This window comes from Haemorhous mexicanus, chromosome 2, assembly GCF_027477595.1.
Source record: "Haemorhous mexicanus isolate bHaeMex1 chromosome 2, bHaeMex1.pri, whole genome shotgun sequence".
NCBI classification, from domain to species: Eukaryota; Metazoa; Chordata; class Aves; order Passeriformes; family Fringillidae; genus Haemorhous; species Haemorhous mexicanus.
In genome coordinates this window covers 3,786,254-3,806,123 of record NC_082342.1, presented here as the reverse complement: position 1 = coordinate 3,806,123, position 19,870 = coordinate 3,786,254, and positions in this window count along the sequence as shown.

The window sequence follows — 19,870 nt, the reverse complement described above, 5'->3', positions numbered from 1 at the left end:
GGCAGTGCCAAAGGCGGGACCGTGCCCTGCGGCACGGCCCTTCTGCAAGCTGCCCCCTGGCAAGGGCCCGGGAGCGCTCGTTCCTGTCGCCTGGCTAAAGGAGCCTCCCCAGCCCTGCTTACAGGGACCTGGGCGGGGCTGCTCCTGGGGACAAAGGGTGCCGCCAAGGTCCTGACACGTGCCCCGAGTACGGGGCCCGCACGCTGGCAGTTCACCAGCACCACCGGCAGCGTGGGCGCACGCCCAGGCCCTGGCTACAGGCGGGTCGTGGTGCCCACGCTGCCGCTAAGCGGCTTCGCGCCGTCCTCAGAAAGCAGGGGCAAGGCCGGACGCTTTCGCCACCCGTGCATTTTGGCCACCCGCCTGTGGCTGCACAGAGCTCCTCTTTCCCTCCTGGGAAGTCTGAGCTACACTGCTCTGTTTCTAAAGCGGGGGGCTAAAGCACAAACACACTTCCTCACTCACACCCAGCTAAGGGGAAGACAGGGGAGGGGGAGACAGACAGGGGAGGGGGAGACAGACAGTCCCAGAAGAGGGAGCAAGCTCTGTGCAGCCAACCTACTCTAGGGAGCCATTCCTAATGCTGAGCGGGAGAGGAAAGCATCAGACCTGCCCGTGCACTGAGAGGAGGCCACAAGGGGCCTCGACGCGCTGAAGCGCTTCAGGCCTGGCACGGGGACACGGGCTGTGACACGCCCCGAGTACAGGGGGTCACACTGGCCAGGGGCTGGCAGCAGGCAGAAAGCTGCCGGGGCTGGGGAAAAGCCCTGCCCTGCTTACAGGGTAGCTGGGCTGGGGGCCGGGAGAGCTCCGTTTCCCCCCTCCGGTGCGGAGACAGGGGCACTCACCCTCCTTTACAGGGTTGCCCCTCTCTCCGGGCAGCCAAAGGAGCACAAGGGCAAAAGGCCAACCGCAGCAAAGACCCAGCCCTGCGCACAGGGAGGTCGCCCAGCGCAAAGCCGGCCGCGGCACCCTGAAGGTGCCCTGGCCTGGAAAAGCCCTTTGCCCAGAGGGCCCCTCGTGTCCCTCTTCAGCTCCAAGTTTGCTCTTGCCTCGCCGTCCCACGGTTCTGCAAACGTCGACGAGGACACAATCAGGCCTGAGGAGCTCCAGCTGCCAAAGGGAACCGCCACCCCAGAGCCCCACAGCGAGATCCTCATGCCACCACCCACACAGCCCCCCGGCTGCCCAAAAGCCAACAACTTCAGCTTGACTCACCATGGCGACGTCCGGCGCAGTCCCACGCCGTGCTGGGAGCCGGGCCCTCTGGGCAAATGAAGCTGGGCACGCAAAGCAGCGGCCAAGAGGCTGCACCCCTGCTTACAGGGGGCTCAAGCCGCTGCCTGGACTTCAAAGTGCCCGGGACTCCAGAGCACTGGCCCCCACTTACAGGGCGGCTCTGGTCCCCAAGGCCTATGGAGGCTCCTTCTCTCCAGTTCCGGGGCGCTCCCCACTAACGGGGCGGGCGCCGCACACAGGCTGCCAGCTGAAGGGAGCACAAAGGCTCCCAGACCCGCAGCCTGCTTACAGGCCGGTCCACACCCAGGGAGCCACGGAGCTCGGCCTTCCCCCAAGGCAACAGGAACCTGACTCTACAGTCAGGCAGTCGAGCTCACGGCCTAAAGCCGAGGGGCCCGAGGGGCCGCGAGCCCAGCCCCGAGGACAGGGAGGGCACACGCCCGGCCCCATGACTCCTGGCCCCATGCCTCTGAAAGACCGGGGCCAGGGACACCCGCCTGATTACAGGGGGTCCCTCCAACCGCCCGCCGAGGCCAGGGGACGCACAGAACCCCACTTACGGGGCCGCCCCCTGCTGCCCGGCACCCCCCAACAAGCACTGCGGAGCACAGGCTCCGGCCTGCACCCCACTTAGGGACAGGCCGGAGCCCGGCCGCAGCGCAGCACGGCAGCACAGCCGTCTGCAGAGCCTCGGCAGCCTCCTCTACAAGGCCGCCAGGCATGTGGCGCCAGCCCGAGGCAGTGCCAAAGGCGGGACCGTGCCCTGCGGCACGGCCCTTCTGCAAGCTGCCCCCTGGCAAGGGCCCGGGAGCGCTCGTTCCTGTCGCCTGGCTAAAGGAGCCTACCCAGCCCTGCTTACAGGGACCTGGGCGGGGCTGCTCCTGGGGACAAAGGGTGCCGCCAAGGTCCTGACACGTGCCCCTAGTACGGGGCCCGCACGCTGGCAGTTCACCAGCACCACCGGCAGCGTGGGCACACGCCCAGGCCCTGGCTACAGGCGGGTCGTGGTGCCCACGCTGCCGCTAAGCGGCTTCGCGCCGTCCTCAGAAAGCAGGGGCAAGGCCGGACGCTTTCGCCACCCGTGCATTTTGGCCACCCGCCTGTGGCTGCACAGAGCTCCTCTTTCCCTCCTGGGAAGTCTGAGCTACACTGCTCTGTTTCTAAAGCGGGGGGCTAAAGCACAAACACACTTCCTCACTCACACCCAGCTAAGGGGAAGACAGGGGAGGGGGAGACAGACAGGGGAGGGGGAGACAGACAGTCCCAGAAGAGGGAGCAAGCTCTGTGCAGCCAACCTACTCTAGGGAGCCATTCCTAATGCTGAGCGGGAGAGGAAAGCATCAGACCTGCCCGTGCACTGAGAGGAGGCCACAAGGGGCCTCGACGCGCTGAAGCGCTTCAGGCCTGGCACGGGGACACGGGCTGTGACACGCCCCGAGTACAGGGGGTCACACTGGCCAGGGGCGGACAGCAGGCAGAAAGCTGCCGGGGCTGGGGAAAAGCCCTGCCCTGCTTACAGGGTAGCTGGGCTGGGGGCCGGGAGAGCTCCGTTTCCCCCCTCCGGTGCGGAGACAGGGGCACTCACCCTCCTTTACAGGGTTGCCCCTCTCTCCGGGCAGCCAAAGGAGCACAAGGGCAAAAGGCCAACCGCAGCAAAGACCCAGCCCTGCGCACAGGGAGGTCGCCCAGCGCAAAGCCGGCCGCGGCACCCTGAAGGTGCCCTGGCCTGGAAAAGCCCTTTGCCCAGAGGGCCCCTGGTGTCCCTCTTCAGCTCCAAGTTTGCTCTTGCCTCGCCGTCCCACGGTTCTGCAAACGTCGACGAGGACACAATCAGGCCTGAGGAGCTCCAGCTGCCAAAGGGAACCGCCACCCCAGAGCCCCACAGCGAGATCCTCATGCCACCACCCACACAGCCCCCCGGCTGCCCAAAAGCCAACAACTTCAGCTTGACTCACCATGGCGACGTCCGGCGCAGTCCCACGCCGTGCTGGGAGCCGGGCCCTCTGGGCAAATGAAGCTGGGCACGCAAAGCAGCGGCCAAGAGGCTGCACCCCTGCTTACAGGGGGCTCAAGCCACTGCCTGGACTTCAAAGTGCCCGGGACTCCAGAGCACTGGCCCCCACTTACAGGGCGGCTCTGGTCCCCAAGGCATATGGAGGCTCCTTCTCTCCAGTTCCGGGGCGCTCCCCACTAACGGGGCGGGCGCCGCACACAGGCTGCCAGCTGAAGGGAGCACAAAGGCTCCCAGACCCGCAGCCTGCTTACAGGCCGGTCCACACCCAGGGAGCCACGGAGCTTGGCCTTCCCCCAAGGCAACAGGAACCTGAATCTACAGTCAGGCAGTCGAGCTCACGGCCTAAAGCCGAGGGGCCCGAGGGGCCGCGAGCCCAGCCCCGAGGACAGGGAGGGCACACGCCCGGCCCCATGACTCCTGGCCCCACGCCTCTGAAAGACCGGGGCCAGGGACACCCGCCTGATTACAGGGGGTCCCTCCAACCGCCCGCCGAGGCCAGGGGACGCACAGAACCCCACTTACGGGGCCGCCCCCTGCTGCCCGGCACCCCCCAACAAGCACTGCGGAGCACAGGCTCCGGCCTGCACCCCACTTAGGGACAGGCCGGAGCCCGGCCGCAGCGCAGCACGGCAGCACAGCCGTCTGCAGAGCCTCGGCAGCCTCCTCTACAAGGCCACCAGGCATGTGGCGCCAGCCCGAGGCAGTGCCAAAGGCGGGACCGTGCCCTGCGGCACGGCCCTTCTGCAAGCTGCCCCCTGGCAAGGGCCCGGGAGCGCTCGTTCCTGTCGCCTGGCTAAAGGAGCCTCCCCAGCCCTGCTTACAGGGACCTGGGCGGGGCTGCTCCTGGGGACAAAGGGTGCCGCCAAGGTCCTGACACGTGCCCCGAGTACGGGGCCCGCACGCTGGCAGTTCACCAGCACCACCGGCAGCGTGGGCGCACGCCCAGGCCCTGGCTACAGGCGGGTCGTGGTGCCCACGCTGCCGCTAAGCGGCTTCGCGCCGTCCTCAGAAAGCAGGGGCAAGGCCGGACGCTTTCGCCACCCGTGCATTTTGGCCACCCGCCTGTGGCTGCACAGAGCTCCTCTTTCCCTCCTGGGAAGTCTGAGCTACACTGCTCTGTTTCTAAAGCGGGGGGCTAAAGCACAAACACACTTCCTCACTCACACCGGCTAAGGGGAAGACAGGGGAGGGGGAGACAGACAGGGGAGGGGGAGACAGACAGTCCCAGAAGAGGGAGCAAGCTCTGTGCAGCCAACCTACTCTAGGGAGCCATTCCTAATGCTGAGCGGGAGAGGAAAGCATCAGACCTGCCCGTGCACTGAGAGGAGGCCACAAGGGGCCTCGACGCGCTGAAGCGCTTCAGGCCTGGCACGGGGACACGGGCTGTGACACGCCCCGAGTACAGGGGGTCACACTGGCCAGGGGCTGGCAGCAGGCAGAAAGCTGCCGGGGCTGGGGAAAAGCCCTGCCCTGCTTACAGGGTAGCTGGGCTGGGGGCCGGGAGAGCTCCGTTTCCCCCCTCCGGTGCGGAGACAGGGGCACTCACCCTCCTTTACAGGGTCGCCCCTCTCTCCGGGCAGCCAAAGGAGCACAAGGGCAAAAGGCCAACCGCAGCAAAGACCCAGCCCTGCGCACAGGGAGGTCGCTCAGCGCAAAGCCGGCCGCGGCACCCTGAAGGTGCCCTGGCCTGGAAAAGCCCTTTGCCCAGAGGGCCCCTCGTGTCCCTCTTCAGCTCCAAGTTTGCTCTTGCCTCGCCGTCCCACGGTTCTGCAAACGTCGACGAGGACACAATCAGGCCTGAGGAGCTCCAGCTGCCAAAGGGAACCGCCACCCCAGAGCCCCACAGCGAGATCCTCATGCCACCACCCACACAGCCCCCTGGCTGCCCAAAAGCCAACAACTTCAGCTTGACTCACCATGGCGACGTCCGGCGCAGTCCCACGCCGTGCTGGGAGCCGGGCCCTCTGGGCAAATGAAGCTGGGCACGCAAAGCAGCGGCCAAGAGGCTGCACCCCTGCTTACAGGGGGCTCAAGCCGCTGCCTGGACTTCAAAGTGCCCGGGACTCCAGAGCACTGGCCCCCACTTACAGGGCGGCTCTGGTCCCCAAGGCATATGGAGGCTCCTTCTCTCCAGTTCCGGGGCGCTCCCCACTAACGGGGCGGGCGCCGCACACAGGCTGCCAGCTGAAGGGAGCACAAAGGCTCCCAGACCCGCAGCCTGCTTACAGGCCGGTCCACACCCAGGGAGCCACGGAGCTCGGCCTTCCCCCAAGGCAACAGGAACCTGACTCTACAGTCAGGCAGTCGAGCTCACGGCCTAAAGCCGAGGGGCCGCGAGCCCAGCCCCGAGGACAGGGAGGGCACACGCCCGGCCCCATGACTCCTGGCCCCATGCCTCTGAAAGACCGGGGCCAGGGACACCCGCCTGATTACAGGGGGTCCCTCCAACCGCCCGCCGAGGCCAGGGGACGCACAGAACCCCACTTACGGGGCCGCCCCCTGCTGCCCGGCACCCCCCAACAAGCACTGCGGAGCACAGGCTCCGGCCTGCACCCCACTTAGGGACAGGCCGGAGCCCGGCCGCAGCGCAGCACGGCAGCACAGCCATCTGCAGAGCCTCGGCAGCCTCCTCTACAAGGCCGCCAGGCATGTGGCGCCAGCCCGAGGCAGTGCCAAAGGCGGGACCGTGCCCTGCGGCACGGCCCTTCTGCAAGCTGCCCCCTGGCAAGGGCCCGGGAGCGCTCGTTCCTGTCGCCTGGCTAAAGGAGCCTCCCCAGCCCTGCTTACAGGGACCTGGGCGGGGCTGCTCCTGGGGACAAAGGGTGCCGCCAAGGTCCTGACACGTGCCCCGAGTACGGGGCCCGCACGCTGGCAGTTCACCAGCACCACCGGCAGCGTGGGCGCACGCCCAGGCCCTGGCTACAGGCGGGTCGTGGTGCCCACGCTGCCGCTAAGCGGCTTCGCGCCGTCCTCAGAAAGCAGGGGCAAGGCCGGACGCTTTCGCCACCCGTGCATTTTGGCCACCCGCCTGTGGCTGCACAGAGCTCCTCTTTCCCTCCTGGGAAGTCTGAGCTACACTGCTCTGTTTCTAAAGCGGGGGGCTAAAGCACAAACACACTTCCTCACTCACACCCAGCTAAGGGGAAGACAGGGGAGGGGGAGACAGACAGGGGAGGGGGAGACAGACAGTCCCAGAAGAGGGAGCAAGCTCTGTGCAGCCAACCTACTCTAGGGAGCCATTCCTAATGCTGAGCGGGAGAGGAAAGCATCAGACCTGCCCGTGCACTGAGAGGAGGCCACAAGGGGCCTCGACGCGCTGAAGCGCTTCAGGCCTGGCACGGGGACACGGGCTGTGACACGCCCCGAGTACAGGGGGTCACACTGGCCAGGGGCTGGCAGCAGGCAGAAAGCTGCCGGGGCTGGGGAAAAGCCCTGCCCTGCTTACAGGGTAGCTGGGCTGGGGGCCGGGAGAGCTCCGTTTCCCCCCTCCGGTGCGGAGACAGGGGCACTCACCCTCCTTTACAGGGTTGCCCCTCTCTCCGGGCAGCCAAAGGAGCACAAGGGCAAAAGGCCAACCGCAGCAAAGACCCAGCCCTGCGCACAGGGAGGTCGCCCAGCGCAAAGCCGGCCGCGGCACCCTGAAGGTGCCCTGGCCTGGAAAAGCCCTTTGCCCAGAGGGCCCCTCGTGTCCCTCTTCAGCTCCAAGTTTGCTCTTGCCTCGCCGTCCCACGGTTCTGCAAACGTCGACGAGGACACAATCAGACCTGAGGAGCTCCAGCTGCCAAAGGGAACCGCCACCCCAGAGCCCCACAGCGAGATCCTCATGCCACCACCCACACAGCCCCCCGGCTGCCCAAAAGCCAACAACTTCAGCTTGACTCACCATGGCGACGTCCGGCGCAGTCCCACGCCGTGCTGGGAGCCAGGCCCTCTGGGCAAATGAAGCTGGGCACGCAAAGCAGCGGCCAAGAGGCTGCACCCCTGCTTACAGGGGGCTCAAGCCGCTGCCTGGACTTCAAAGTGCCCGGGACTCCAGAGCACTGGCCCCCACTTACAGGGCGGCTCTGGTCCCCAAGGCCTATGGAGGCTCCTTCTCTCCAGTTCCGGGGCGCTCCCCACTAACGGGGCGGGCGCCGCACACAGGCTGCCAGCTGAAGGGAGCACAAAGGCTCCCAGACCCGCAGCCTGCTTACAGGCCGGTCCACACCCAGGGAGCCACGGAGCTCGGCCTTCCCCCAAGGCAACAGGAACCTGACTCTACAGTCAGGCAGTCGAGCTCACGGCCTAAAGCCGAGGGGCCCGAGGGGCCGCGAGCCCAGCCCCGAGGACAGGGAGGGCACACGCCCGGCCCCATGACTCCTGGCCCCACGCCTCTGAAAGACCGGGGCCAGGGACACCCGCCTGATTACAGGGGGTCCCTCCAACCGCCCGCCGAGGCCAGGGGACGCACAGAACCCCACTTACGGGGCCGCCCCCTGCTGCCCGGCACCCCCCAACAAGCACTGCGGAGCACAGGCTCCGGCCTGCACCCCACTTAGGGACAGGCCGGAGCCCGGCCGCAGCGCAGCACGGCAGCACAGCCGTCTGCAGAGCCTCGGCAGCCTCCTCTACAAGGCCGCCAGGCATGTGGCGCCAGCCCGAGGCAGTGCCAAAGGCGGGACCGTGCCCTGCGGCACGGCCCTTCTGCAAGCTGCCCCCTGGCAAGGGCCCGGGAGCGCTCGTTCCTGTCGCCTGGCTAAAGGAGCCTCCCCAGCCCTGCTTACAGGGACCTGGGCGGGGCTGCTCCTGGGGACAAAGGGTGCCGCCAAGGTCCTGACACGTGCCCCGAGTACGGGGCCCGCACGCTGGCAGTTCACCAGCACCACCGGCAGCGTGGGCGCACGCCCAGGCCCTGGCTACAGGCGGGTCGTGGTGCCCACGCTGCCGCTAAGCGGCTTCGCGCCGTCCTCAGAAAGCAGGGGCAAGGCCGGACGCTTTCGCCACCCGTGCATTTTGGCCACCCGCCTGTGGCTGCACAGAGCTCCTCTTTCCCTCCTGGGAAGTCTGAGCTACACTGCTCTGTTTCTAAAGCGGGGGGCTAAAGCACAAACACACTTCCTCACTCACACCCAGCTAAGGGGAAGACAGGGGAGGGGGAGACAGACAGGGGAGGGGGAGACAGACAGTCCCAGAAGAGGGAGCAAGCTCTGTGCAGCCAACCTACTCTAGGGAGCCATTCCTAATGCTGAGCGGGAGAGGAAAGCATCAGACCTGCCCGTGCACTGAGAGGAGGCCACAAGGGGCCTCGACGCGCTGAAGCGCTTCAGGCCTGGCACGGTGACACGCCCCGAGTACAGGGGGTCACACTGGCCAGGGGCTGGCAGCAGGCAGAAAGCTGCCGGGGCTGGGGAAAAGCCCTGCCCTGCTTACAGGGTAGCTGGGCTGGGGGCCGGGAGAGCTCCGTTTCCCCCCTCCGGTGCGGAGACAGGGGCACTCACCCTCCTTTACAGGGTTGCCCCTCTCTCCGGGCAGCCAAAGGAGCACAAGGGCAAAAGGCCAACCGCAGCAAAGACCCAGCCCTGCGCACAGGGAGGTCGCCCAGCGCAAAGCCGGCCGCGGCACCCTGAAGGTGCCCTGGCCTGGAAAAGCCCTTTGCCCAGAGGGCCCCTCGTGTCCCTCTTCAGCTCCAAGTTTGCTCTTGCCTCGCCGTCCCACGGTTCTGCAAACGTCGACGAGGACACAATCAGACCTGAGGAGCTCCAGCTGCCAAAGGGAACCGCCACCCCAGAGCCCCACAGCGAGATCCTCATGCCACCACCCACACAGCCCCCCGGCTGCCCAAAAGCCAACAACTTCAGCTTGACTCACCATGGCGACGTCCGGCGCAGTCCCACGCCGTGCTGGGAGCCGGGCCCTCTGGGCAAATGAAGCTGGGCATGCAAAGCAGCGGCCAAGAGGCTGCACCCCTGCTTACAGGGGGCTCAAGCCGCTGCCTGGACTTCAAAGTGCCCGGGACTCCAGAGCACTGGCTCCCACTTACAGGGCGGCTCTGGTCCCCAAGGCCTATGGAGGCTCCTTCTCTCCAGTTCCGGGGCGCTCCCCACTAACGGGGCGGGCGCCGCACACAGGCTGCCAGCTGAAGGGAGCACAAAGGCTCCCAGACCCGCAGCCTGCTTACAGGCCGGTCCACACCCAGGGAGCCACGGAGCTCGGCCTTCCCCCAAGGCAACAGGAACCTGACTCTACAGTCAGGCAGTCGAGCTCACGGCCTAAAGCCTAGGGGCCCGAGGGGCCGCGAGCCCAGCCCCGAGGACAGGGAGGGCACACGCCCGGCCCCATGACTCCTGGCCCCATGCCTCTGAAAGACCGGGGCCAGGGACACCCGCCTGATTACAGGGGGTCCCTCCAACCGCCCGCCGAGGCCAGGGGACGTACAGAACCCCACTTACGGGGCCGCCCCCTGCTGCCCGGCACCCCCCAACAAGCACTGCGGAGCACAGGCTCCGGCCTGCACCCCACTTAGGGACAGGCCGGAGCCCGGCCGCAGCGCAGCACGGCAGCACAGCCGTCTGCAGAGCCTCGGCAGCCTCCTCTACAAGGCCGCCAGGCATGTGGCGCCAGCCCGAGGCAGTGCCAAAGGCGGGACCGTGCCCTGCGGCACGGCCCTTCTGCAAGCTGCCCCCTGGCAAGGGCCCGGGAGCGCTCGTTCCTGTCGCCTGGCTAAAGGAGCCTCCCCAGCCCTGCTTACAGGGACCTGGGCGGGGCTGCTCCTGGGGACAAAGGGTGCCGCCAAGGTCCTGACACGTGCCCCGAGTACGGGGCCCGCACGCTGGCAGTTCACCAGCACCACCGGCAGCGTGGGCGCACGCCCAGGCCCTGGCTACAGGCGGGTCGTGGTGCCCACGCTGCCGCTAAGCGGCTTCGCGCCGTCCTCAGAAAGCAGGGGCAAGGCCGGACGCTTTCGCCACCCGTGCATTTTGGCCACCCGCCTGTGGCTGCACAGAGCTCCTCTTTCCCTCCTGGGAAGTCTGAGCTACACTGCTCTGTTTCTAAAGCGGGGGGCTAAAGCACAAACACACTTCCTCACTCACACCGGCTAAGGGGAAGACAGGGGAGGGGGAGACAGACAGGGGAGGGGGAGACAGACAGTCCCAGAAGAGGGAGCAAGCTCTGTGCAGCCAACCTACTCTAGGGAGCCATTCCTAATGCTGAGCGGGAGAGGAAAGCATCAGACCTGCCCGTGCACTGAGAGGAGGCCACAAGGGGCCTCGACGCGCTGAAGCGCTTCAGGCCTGGCACGGGGACACGGGCTGTGACACGCCCCGAGTACAGGGGGTCACACTGGCCAGGGGCTGGCAGCAGGCAGAAAGCTGCCGGGGCTGGGGAAAAGCCCTGCCCTGCTTACAGGGTAGCTGGGCTGGGGGCCGGGAGAGCTCCGTTTCCCCCCTCCGGTGCAGAGACAGGGGCACTCACCCTCCTTTACAGGGTTGCCCCTCTCTCCGGGCAGCCAAAGGAGCACAAGGGCAAAAGGCCAACCGCAGCAAAGACCCAGCCCTGCGCACAGGGAGGTCGCCCAGCGCAAAGCCGGCCGCGGCACCCTGAAGGTGCCCTGGCCTGGAAAAGCCCTTTGCCCAGAGGGCCCCTCGTGTCCCTCTTCAGCTCCAAGTTTGCTCTTGCCTCGCCGTCCCACGGTTCTGCAAACGTCGACGAGGACACAATCAGACCTGAGGAGCTCCAGCTGCCAAAGGGAACCGCCACCCCAGAGCCCCACAGCGAGATCCTCATGCCACCACCCACACAGCCCCCCGGCTGCCCAAAAGCCAACAACTTCAGCTTGACTCACCATGGCGACGTCCGGCGCAGTCCCACGCCGTGCTGGGAGCCGGGCCCTCTGGGCAAATGAAGCTGGGCATGCAAAGCAGCGGCCAAGAGGCTGCACCCCTGCTTACAGGGGGCTCAAGCCGCTGCCTGGACTTCAAAGTGCCCGGGACTCCAGAGCACTGGCTCCCACTTACAGGGCGGCTCTGGTCCCCAAGGCCTATGGAGGCTCCTTCTCTCCAGTTCCGGGGCGCTCCCCACTAACGGGGCGGGCGCCGCACACAGGCTGCCAGCTGAAGGGAGCACAAAGGCTCCCAGACCCGCAGCCTGCTTACAGGCCGGTCCACACCCAGGGAGCCACGGAGCTCGGCCTTCCCCCAAGGCAACAGGAACCTGACTCTACAGTCAGGCAGTCGAGCTCACGGCCTAAAGCCTAGGGGCCCGAGGGGCCGCGAGCCCAGCCCCGAGGACAGGGAGGGCACACGCCCGGCCCCATGACTCCTGGCCCCATGCCTCTGAAAGACCGGGGCCAGGGACACCCGCCTGATTACAGGGGGTCCCTCCAACCGCCCGCCGAGGCCAGGGGACGTACAGAACCCCACTTACGGGGCCGCCCCCTGCTGCCCGGCACCCCCCAACAAGCACTGCGGAGCACAGGCTCCGGCCTGCACCCCACTTAGGGACAGGCCGGAGCCCGGCCGCAGCGCAGCACGGCAGCACAGCCGTCTGCAGAGCCTCGGCAGCCTCCTCTACAAGGCCGCCAGGCATGTGGCGCCAGCCCGAGGCAGTGCCAAAGGCGGGACCGTGCCCTGCGGCACGGCCCTTCTGCAAGCTGCCCCCTGGCAAGGGCCCGGGAGCGCTCGTTCCTGTCGCCTGGCTAAAGGAGCCTCCCCAGCCCTGCTTACAGGGACCTGGGCGGGGCTGCTCCTGGGGACAAAGGGTGCCGCCAAGGTCCTGACACGTGCCCCGAGTACGGGGCCCGCACGCTGGCAGTTCACCAGCACCACCGGCAGCGTGGGCGCACGCCCAGGCCCTGGCTACAGGCGGGTCGTGGTGCCCACGCTGCCGCTAAGCGGCTTCGCGCCGTCCTCAGAAAGCAGGGGCAAGGCCGGACGCTTTCGCCACCCGTGCATTTTGGCCACCCGCCTGTGGCTGCACAGAGCTCCTCTTTCCCTCCTGGGAAGTCTGAGCTACACTGCTCTGTTTCTAAAGCGGGGGGCTAAAGCACAAACACACTTCCTCACTCACACCGGCTAAGGGGAAGACAGGGGAGGGGGAGACAGACAGGGGAGGGGGAGACAGACAGTCCCAGAAGAGGGAGCAAGCTCTGTGCAGCCAACCTACTCTAGGGAGCCATTCCTAATGCTGAGCGGGAGAGGAAAGCATCAGACCTGCCCGTGCACTGAGAGGAGGCCACAAGGGGCCTCGACGCGCTGAAGCGCTTCAGGCCTGGCACGGGGACACGGGCTGTGACACGCCCCGAGTACAGGGGGTCACACTGGCCAGGGGCTGGCAGCAGGCAGAAAGCTGCCGGGGCTGGGGAAAAGCCCTGCCCTGCTTACAGGGTAGCTGGGCTGGGGGCCGGGAGAGCTCCGTTTCCCCCCTCCGGTGCAGAGACAGGGGCACTCACCCTCCTTTACAGGGTTGCCCCTCTCTCCGGGCAGCCAAAGGAGCACAAGGGCAAAAGGCCAACCGCAGCAAAGACCCAGCCCTGCGCACAGGGAGGTCGCCCAGCGCAAAGCCGGCCGCGGCACCCTGAAGGTGCCCTGGCCTGGAAAAGCCCTTTGCCCAGAGGGCCCCTCGTGTCCCTCTTCAGCTCCAAGTTTGCTCTTGCCTCGCCGTCCCACGGTTCTGCAAACGTCGACGAGGACACAATCAGGCCTGAGGAGCTCCAGCTGCCAAAGGGAACCGCCACCCCAGAGCCCCACAGCGAGATCCTCATGCCACCACCCGCACAGCCCCCTGGCTGCCCAAAAGCCAACAACTTCAGCTTGACTCACCATGGCGACGTCCGGCGCAGTCCCACGCCGTGCTGGGAGCCGGGCCCTCTGGGCAAATGAAGCTGGGCACGCAAAGCAGCAGCCAAGAGGCTGCACCCCTGCTTACAGGGGGCTCAAGCCGCTGCCTGGACTTCAAAGTGCCCGGGACTCCAGAGCACTGGCCCCCACTTACAGGGCGGCTCTGGTCCCCAAGGCATATGGAGGCTCCTTCTCTCCAGTTCCGGGGCACTCCCCACTAACGGGGCGGGCGCCGCACACAGGCTGCCAGCTGAAGGGAGCACAAAGGCTCCCAGACCCGCAGCCTGCTTACAGGCCGGTCCACACCCAGGGAGCCACGGAGCTCGGCCTTCCCCCAAGGCAACAGGAACCTGACTCTACAGTCAGGCAGTCGAGCTCACGGCCTAAAGCCGAGGGGCCCGAGGGGCCGCGAGCCCAGCCCCGAGGACAGGGAGGGCACACGCCCGGCCCCATGACTCCTGGCCCCACGCCTCTGAAAGACCGGGGCCAGGGACACCCGCCTGATTACAGGGGGTCCCTCCAACCGCCCGCCGAGGCCAGGGGACGCACAGAACCCCACTTACGGGGCCGCCCCCTGCTGCCCGGCACCCCCCAACAAGCACTGCGGAGCACAGGCTCCGGCCTGCACCCCACTTAGGGACAGGCCGGAGCCCGGCCGCAGCGCAGCACGGCAGCACAGCCGTCTGCAGAGCCTCGGCAGCCTCCTCTACAAGGCCGCCAGGCATGTGGCGCCAGCCTGAGGCAGTGCCAAAGGCGGGACCGTGCCCTGCGGCACGGCCCTTCTGCAAGCTGCCCCCTGGCAAGGGCCCGGGAGCGCTCGTTCCTGTCGCCTGGCTAAAGGAGCCTCCCCAGCCCTGCTTACAGGGACCTGGGCGGGGCTGCTCCTGGGGACAAAGGGTGCCGCCAAGGTCCTGACACGTGCCCCGAGTACGGGGCCCGCACGCTGGCAGTTCACCAGCACCACCGGCAGCGTGGGCGCACGCCCAGGCCCTGGCTACAGGCGGGTCGTGGTGCCCACGCTGCCGCTAAGCGGCTTCGCGCCGTCCTCAGAAAGCAGGGGCAAGGCCGGACGCTTTCGCCACCCGTGCATTTTGGGCACCCGCCTGTGGCTGCACAGAGCTCCTCTTTCCCTCCTGGGAAGTCTGAGCTACACTGCTCTGTTTCTAAAGCGGGGGGCTAAAGCACAAACACACTTCCTCACTCACACCCAGCTAAGGGGAAGACAGGGAAGGGGGAGACAGACAGGGGAGGGGGAGACAGACAGTCCCAGAAGAGGGAGCAAGCTCTGTGCAGCCAACCTACTCTAGGGAGCCATTCCTAATGCTGAGCGGGAGAGGAAAGCATCAGACCTGCCCGTGCACTGAGAGGAGGCCACAAGGGGCCTCGACGCGCTGAAGCGCTTCAGGCCTGGCACGGGGACACGGGCTGTGACACGCCCCGAGTACAGGGGGTCACACTGGCCAGGGGCTGGCAGCAGGCAGAAAGCTGCCGGGGCTGGGGAAAAGCCCTGCCCTGCTTACAGGGTAGCTGGGCTGGGGCCGGGAGAGCTCCGTTTCCCCCCTCCGGTGCGGAGACAGGGGCACTCACCCTCCTTTACAGGGTTGCCCCTCTCTCCGGGCAGCCAAAGGAGCACAAGGGCAAAAGGCCAACCGCAGCAAAGACCCAGCCCTGCGCACAGGGAGGTCGCCCAGCGCAAAGCCGGCCGCGGCACCCTGAAGGTGCCCTGGCCTGGAAAAGCCCTTTGCCCAGAGGGCCCCTCGTGTCCCTCTTCAGCTCCAAGTTTGCTCTTGCCTCGCCGTCCCACGGTTCTGCAAACGTCGACGAGGACACAATCAGGCCTGAGGAGCTCCAGCTGCCAAAGGGAACCGCCACCCCAGAGCCCCACAGCGAGATCCTCATGCCACCACCCACACAGCCCCCCGGCTGCCCAAAAGCCAACAACTTCAGCTTGACTCACCATGGCGACGTCCGGCGCAGTCCCACGCCGTGCTGGGAGCCGGGCCCTCTGGGCAAATGAAGCTGGGCACGCAAAGCAGCGGCCAAGAGGCTGCACCCCTGCTTACAGGGGGCTCAAGCCGCTGCCTGGACTTCAAAGTGCCCGGGACTCCAGAGCACTGGCCCCCACTTACAGGGCGGCTCTGGTCCCCAAGGCCTATGGAGGCTCCTTCTCTCCAGTTCCGGGGCGCTCCCCACTAACGGGGCGGGCGCCGCACACAGGCTGCCAGCTGAAGGGAGCACAAAGGCTCCCAGACCCGCAGCCTGCTTACAGGCCGGTCCACACCCAGGGAGCCACGGAGCTCGGCCTTCCCCCAAGGCAACAGGAACCTGACCCTACAGTCAGGCAGTCGAGCTCACGGCCTAAAGCCGAGGGGCCCGAGGGGCCACGAGCCCAGCCCCGAGGACAGGGAGGGCACACGCCCGGCCCCATGACTCCTGGCCCCATGCCTCTGAAAGACCGGGGCCAGGGACACCCGCCTGATTACAGGGGGTCCCTCCAACCGCCCGCCGAGGCCAGGGGACGCACAGAACCCCACTTACGGGGCCGCCCCCTGCTGCCCGGCACCCCCCAACAAGCACTGCGGAGCACAGGCTCCGGCCTGCACCCCACTTAGGGACAGGCCGGAGCCCGGCCGCAGCGCAGCACGGCAGCACAGCCGTCTGCAGAGCCTCGGCAGCCTCCTCTACAAGGCCGCCAGGCATGTGGCGCCAGCCCGAGGCAGTGCCAAAGGCGGGACCGTGCCCTGCGGCACGGCCCTTCTGCAAGCTGCCCCCTGGCAAGGGCCCGGGAGCGCTCGTTCCTGTCGCCTGGCTAAAGGAGCCTCCCCAGCCCTGCTTACAGGGACCTGGGCGGGGCTGCTCCTGGGGACAAAGGGTGCCGCCAAGGTCCTGACACGTGCCCCGAGTACGGGGCCCGCGCGCTGGCAGTTCACCAGCACCACCGGCAGCGTGGGCGCACGCCCAGGCCCTGGCTACAGGCGGGTCGTGGTGCCCACGCTGCCGCTAAGCGGCTTCGCGCCGTCCTCAGAAAGCAGGGGCAAGGCCGGACGCTTTCGCCACCCGTGCATTTTGGCCATCCGCCTGTGGCTGCACAGAGCTCCTCTTTCCCTCCTGGGAAGTCTGAGCTACACTGCTCTGTTTCTAAAGCGGGGGGCTAAAGCACAAACACACTTCCTCACTCACACCCAGCTAAGGGGAAGACAGGGGAGGGGGAGACAGACAGGGGAGGGGGAGACAGACAGTCCCAGAAGAGGGAGCAAGCTCTGTGCAGCCAACCTACTCTAGGGAGCCATTCCTAATGCTGAGCGGGAGAGGAAAGCATCAGACCTGCCCGTGCACTGAGAGGAGGCCACAAGGGGCCTCGACGCGCTGAAGCGCTTCAGGCCTGGCACGGGGACACGGGCTGTGACACGCCCCGAGTACAGGGGGTCACACTGGCCAGGGGCTGGCAGCAGGCAGAAAGCTGCCGGGGCTGGGGAAAAGCCCTGCCCTGCTTACAGGGTAGCTGGGCTGGGGGCCGGGAGAGCTCCGTTTCCCCCCTCCGGTGCGGAGACAGGGGCACTCACCCTCCTTTACAGGGTTGCCCCTCTCTCCGGGCAGCCAAAGGAGCACAAGGGCAAAAGGCCAACCGCAGCAAAGACCCAGCCCTGCGCACAGGGAGGTCGCCCAGCGCAAAGCCGGCCGCGGCACCCTGAAGGTGCCCTGGCCTGGAAAAGCCCTTTGCCCAGAGGGCCCCTCGTGTCCCTCTTCAGCTCCAAGTTTGCTCTTGCCTCGCCGTCCCACGGTTCTGCAAACGTCGACGAGGACACAATCAGACCTGAGGAGCTCCAGCTGCCAAAGGGAACCGCCACCCCAGAGCCCCACAGCGAGATCCTCATGCCACCACCCACACAGCCCCCCGGCTGCCCAAAAGCCAACAACTTCAGCTTGACTCACCATGGCGACGTCCGGCGCAGTCCCACGCCGTGCTGGGAGCCGGGCCCTCTGGGCAAATGAAGCTGGGCACGCAAAGCAGCGGCCAAGAGGCTGCACCCCTGCTTACAGGGGGCTCAAGCCGCTGCCTGGACTTCAAAGTGCCCGGGACTCCAGAGCACTGGCCCCCACTTACAGGGCGGCTCTGGTCCCCAAGGCATATGGAGGCTCCTTCTCTCCAGTTCCGGGGCGCTCCCCACTAACGGGGCGGGCGCCGCACACAGGCTGCCAGCTGAAGGGAGCACAAAGGCTCCCAGACCCGCAGCCTGCTTACAGGCCGGTCCACACCCAGGGAGCCACGGAGCTCGGCCTTCCCCCAAGGCAACAGGAACCTGACTCTACAGTCAGGCAGTCGAGCTCACGGCCTAAAGCCGAGGGGCCCGAGGGGCCACGAGCCCAGCCCCGAGGACAGGGAGGGCACACGCCCGGCCCCATGACTCCTGGCCCCATGCCTCTGAAAGACCGGGGCCAGGGACACCCGCCTGATTACAGGGGGTCCCTCCAACCGCCCGCCGAGGCCAGGGGACGCACAGAACCCCACTTACGGGGCCGCCCCCTGCTGCCCGGCACCCCCCAACAAGCACTGCGGAGCACAGGCTCCGGCCTGCACCCCACTTAGGGACAGGCCGGAGCCCGGCCGCAGCGCAGCACGGCAGCACAGCCGTCTGCAGAGCCTCGGCAGCCTCCTCTACAAGGCCGCCAGGCATGTGGCGCCAGCCCGAGGCAGTGCCAAAGGCGGGACCGTGCCCTGCGGCACGGCCCTTCTGCAAGCTGCCCCCTGGCAAGGGCCCGGGAGCGCTCGTTCCTGTCGCCTGGCTAAAGGAGCCTCCTCAGCCCTGCTTACAGGGACCTGGGCGGGGCTGCTCCTGGGGACAAAGGGTGCCGCCAAGGTCCTGACACGTGCCCCGAGTACGGGGCCCGCACGCTGGCAGTTCACCAGCACCACCGGCAGCGTGGGCGCACGCCCAGGCCCTGGCTACAGGCGGGTCGTGGTGCCCACGCTGCCGCTAAGCGGCTTCGCGCCGTCCTCAGAAAGCAGGGGCAAGGCCGGACGCTTTCGCCACCCGTGCATTTTGGGCACCCGCCTGTGGCTGCACAGAGCTCCTCTTTCCCTCCTGGGAAGTCTGAGCTACACTGCTCTGTTTCTAAAGCGGGGGGCTAAAGCACAAACACACTTCCTCACTCACACCCAGCTAAGGGGAAGACAGGGGAGGGGGAGACAGACAGGGGAGGGGGAGACAGACAGTCCCAGAAGAGGGAGCAAGCTCTGTGCAGCCAACCTACTCTAGGGAGCCATTCCTAATGCTGAGCGGGAGAGGAAAGCATCAGACCTGCCCGTGCACTGAGAGGAGGCCACAAGGGGCCTCGACGCGCTGAAGCGCTTCAGGCCTGGCACGGGGACACGGGCTGTGACACGCCCCGAGTACAGGGGGTCACACTGGCCAGGGGCTGGCAGCAGGCAGAAAGCTGCCGGGGCTGGGGAAAAGCCCTGCCCTGCTTACAGGGTAGCTGGGCTGGGGGCCGGGAGAGCTCCGTTTCCCCCCTCCGGTGCGGAGACAGGGGCACTCACCCTCCTTTACAGGGTTGCCCCTCTCTCCGGGCAGCCAAAGGAGCACAAGGGCAAAAGGCCAACCGCAGCAAAGACCCAGCCCTGCGCACAGGGAGGTCGCCCAGCGCAAAGCCGGCCGCGGCACCCTGAAGGTGCCCTGGCCTGGAAAAGCCCTTTGCCCAGAGGGCCCCTCGTGTCCCTCTTCAGCTCCAAGTTTGCTCTTGCCTCGCCGTCCCACGGTTCTGCAAACGTCGACGAGGACACAATCAGACCTGAGGAGCTCCAGCTGCCAAAGGGAACCGCCACCCCAGAGCCCCACAGCGAGATCCTCATGCCACCACCCACACAGCCCCCCGGCTGCCCAAAAGCCAACAACTTCAGCTTGACTCACCATGGCGACGTCCGGCGCAGTCCCACGCCGTGCTGGGAGCCGGGCCCTCTGGGCAAATGAAGCTGGGCACGCAAAGCAGCGGCCAAGAGGCTGCACCCCTGCTTACAGGGGGCTCAAGCCGCTGCCTGGACTTCAAAGTGCCCGGGACTCCAGAGCACTGGCCCCCACTTACAGGGCGGCTCTGGTCCCCAAGGCCTATGGAGGCTCCTTCTCTCCAGTTCCGGGGCGCTCCCCACTAACGGGGCGGGCGCCGCACACAGGCTGCCAGCTGAAGGGAGCACAAAGGCTCCCAGACCCGCAGCCTGCTTACAGGCCGGTCCACACCCAGGGAGCCACGGAGCTCGGCCTTCCCCCAAGGCAACAGGAACCTGACTCTACAGTCAGGCAGTCGAGCTCACGGCCTAAAGCCGAGGGGCCGCGAGCCCAGCCCCGAGGACAGGGAGGGCACACGCCCGGCCCCATGACTCCTGGCCCCATGCCTCTGAAAGACCGGGGCCAGGGACACCCGCCTGATTACAGGGGGTCCCTCCAACCGCCCGCCGAGGCCAGGGGACGCACAGAACCCCACTTACGGGGCCGCCCCCTGCTGCCCGGCACCCCCCAACAAGCACTGCGGAGCACAGGCTCCGGCCTGCACCCCACTTAGGGACAGGCCGGAGCCCGGCCGCAGCGCAGCACGGCAGCACAGCCATCTGCAGAGCCTCGGCAGCCTCCTCTACAAGGCCGCCAGGCATGTGGCGCCAGCCCGAGGCAGTGCCAAAGGCGGGACCGTGCCCTGCGGCACGGCCCTTCTGCAAGCTGCCCCCTGGCAAGGGCCCGGGAGCGCTCGTTCCTGTCGCCTGGCTAAAGGAGCCTCCCCAGCCCTGCTTACAGGGACCTGGGCGGGGCTGCTC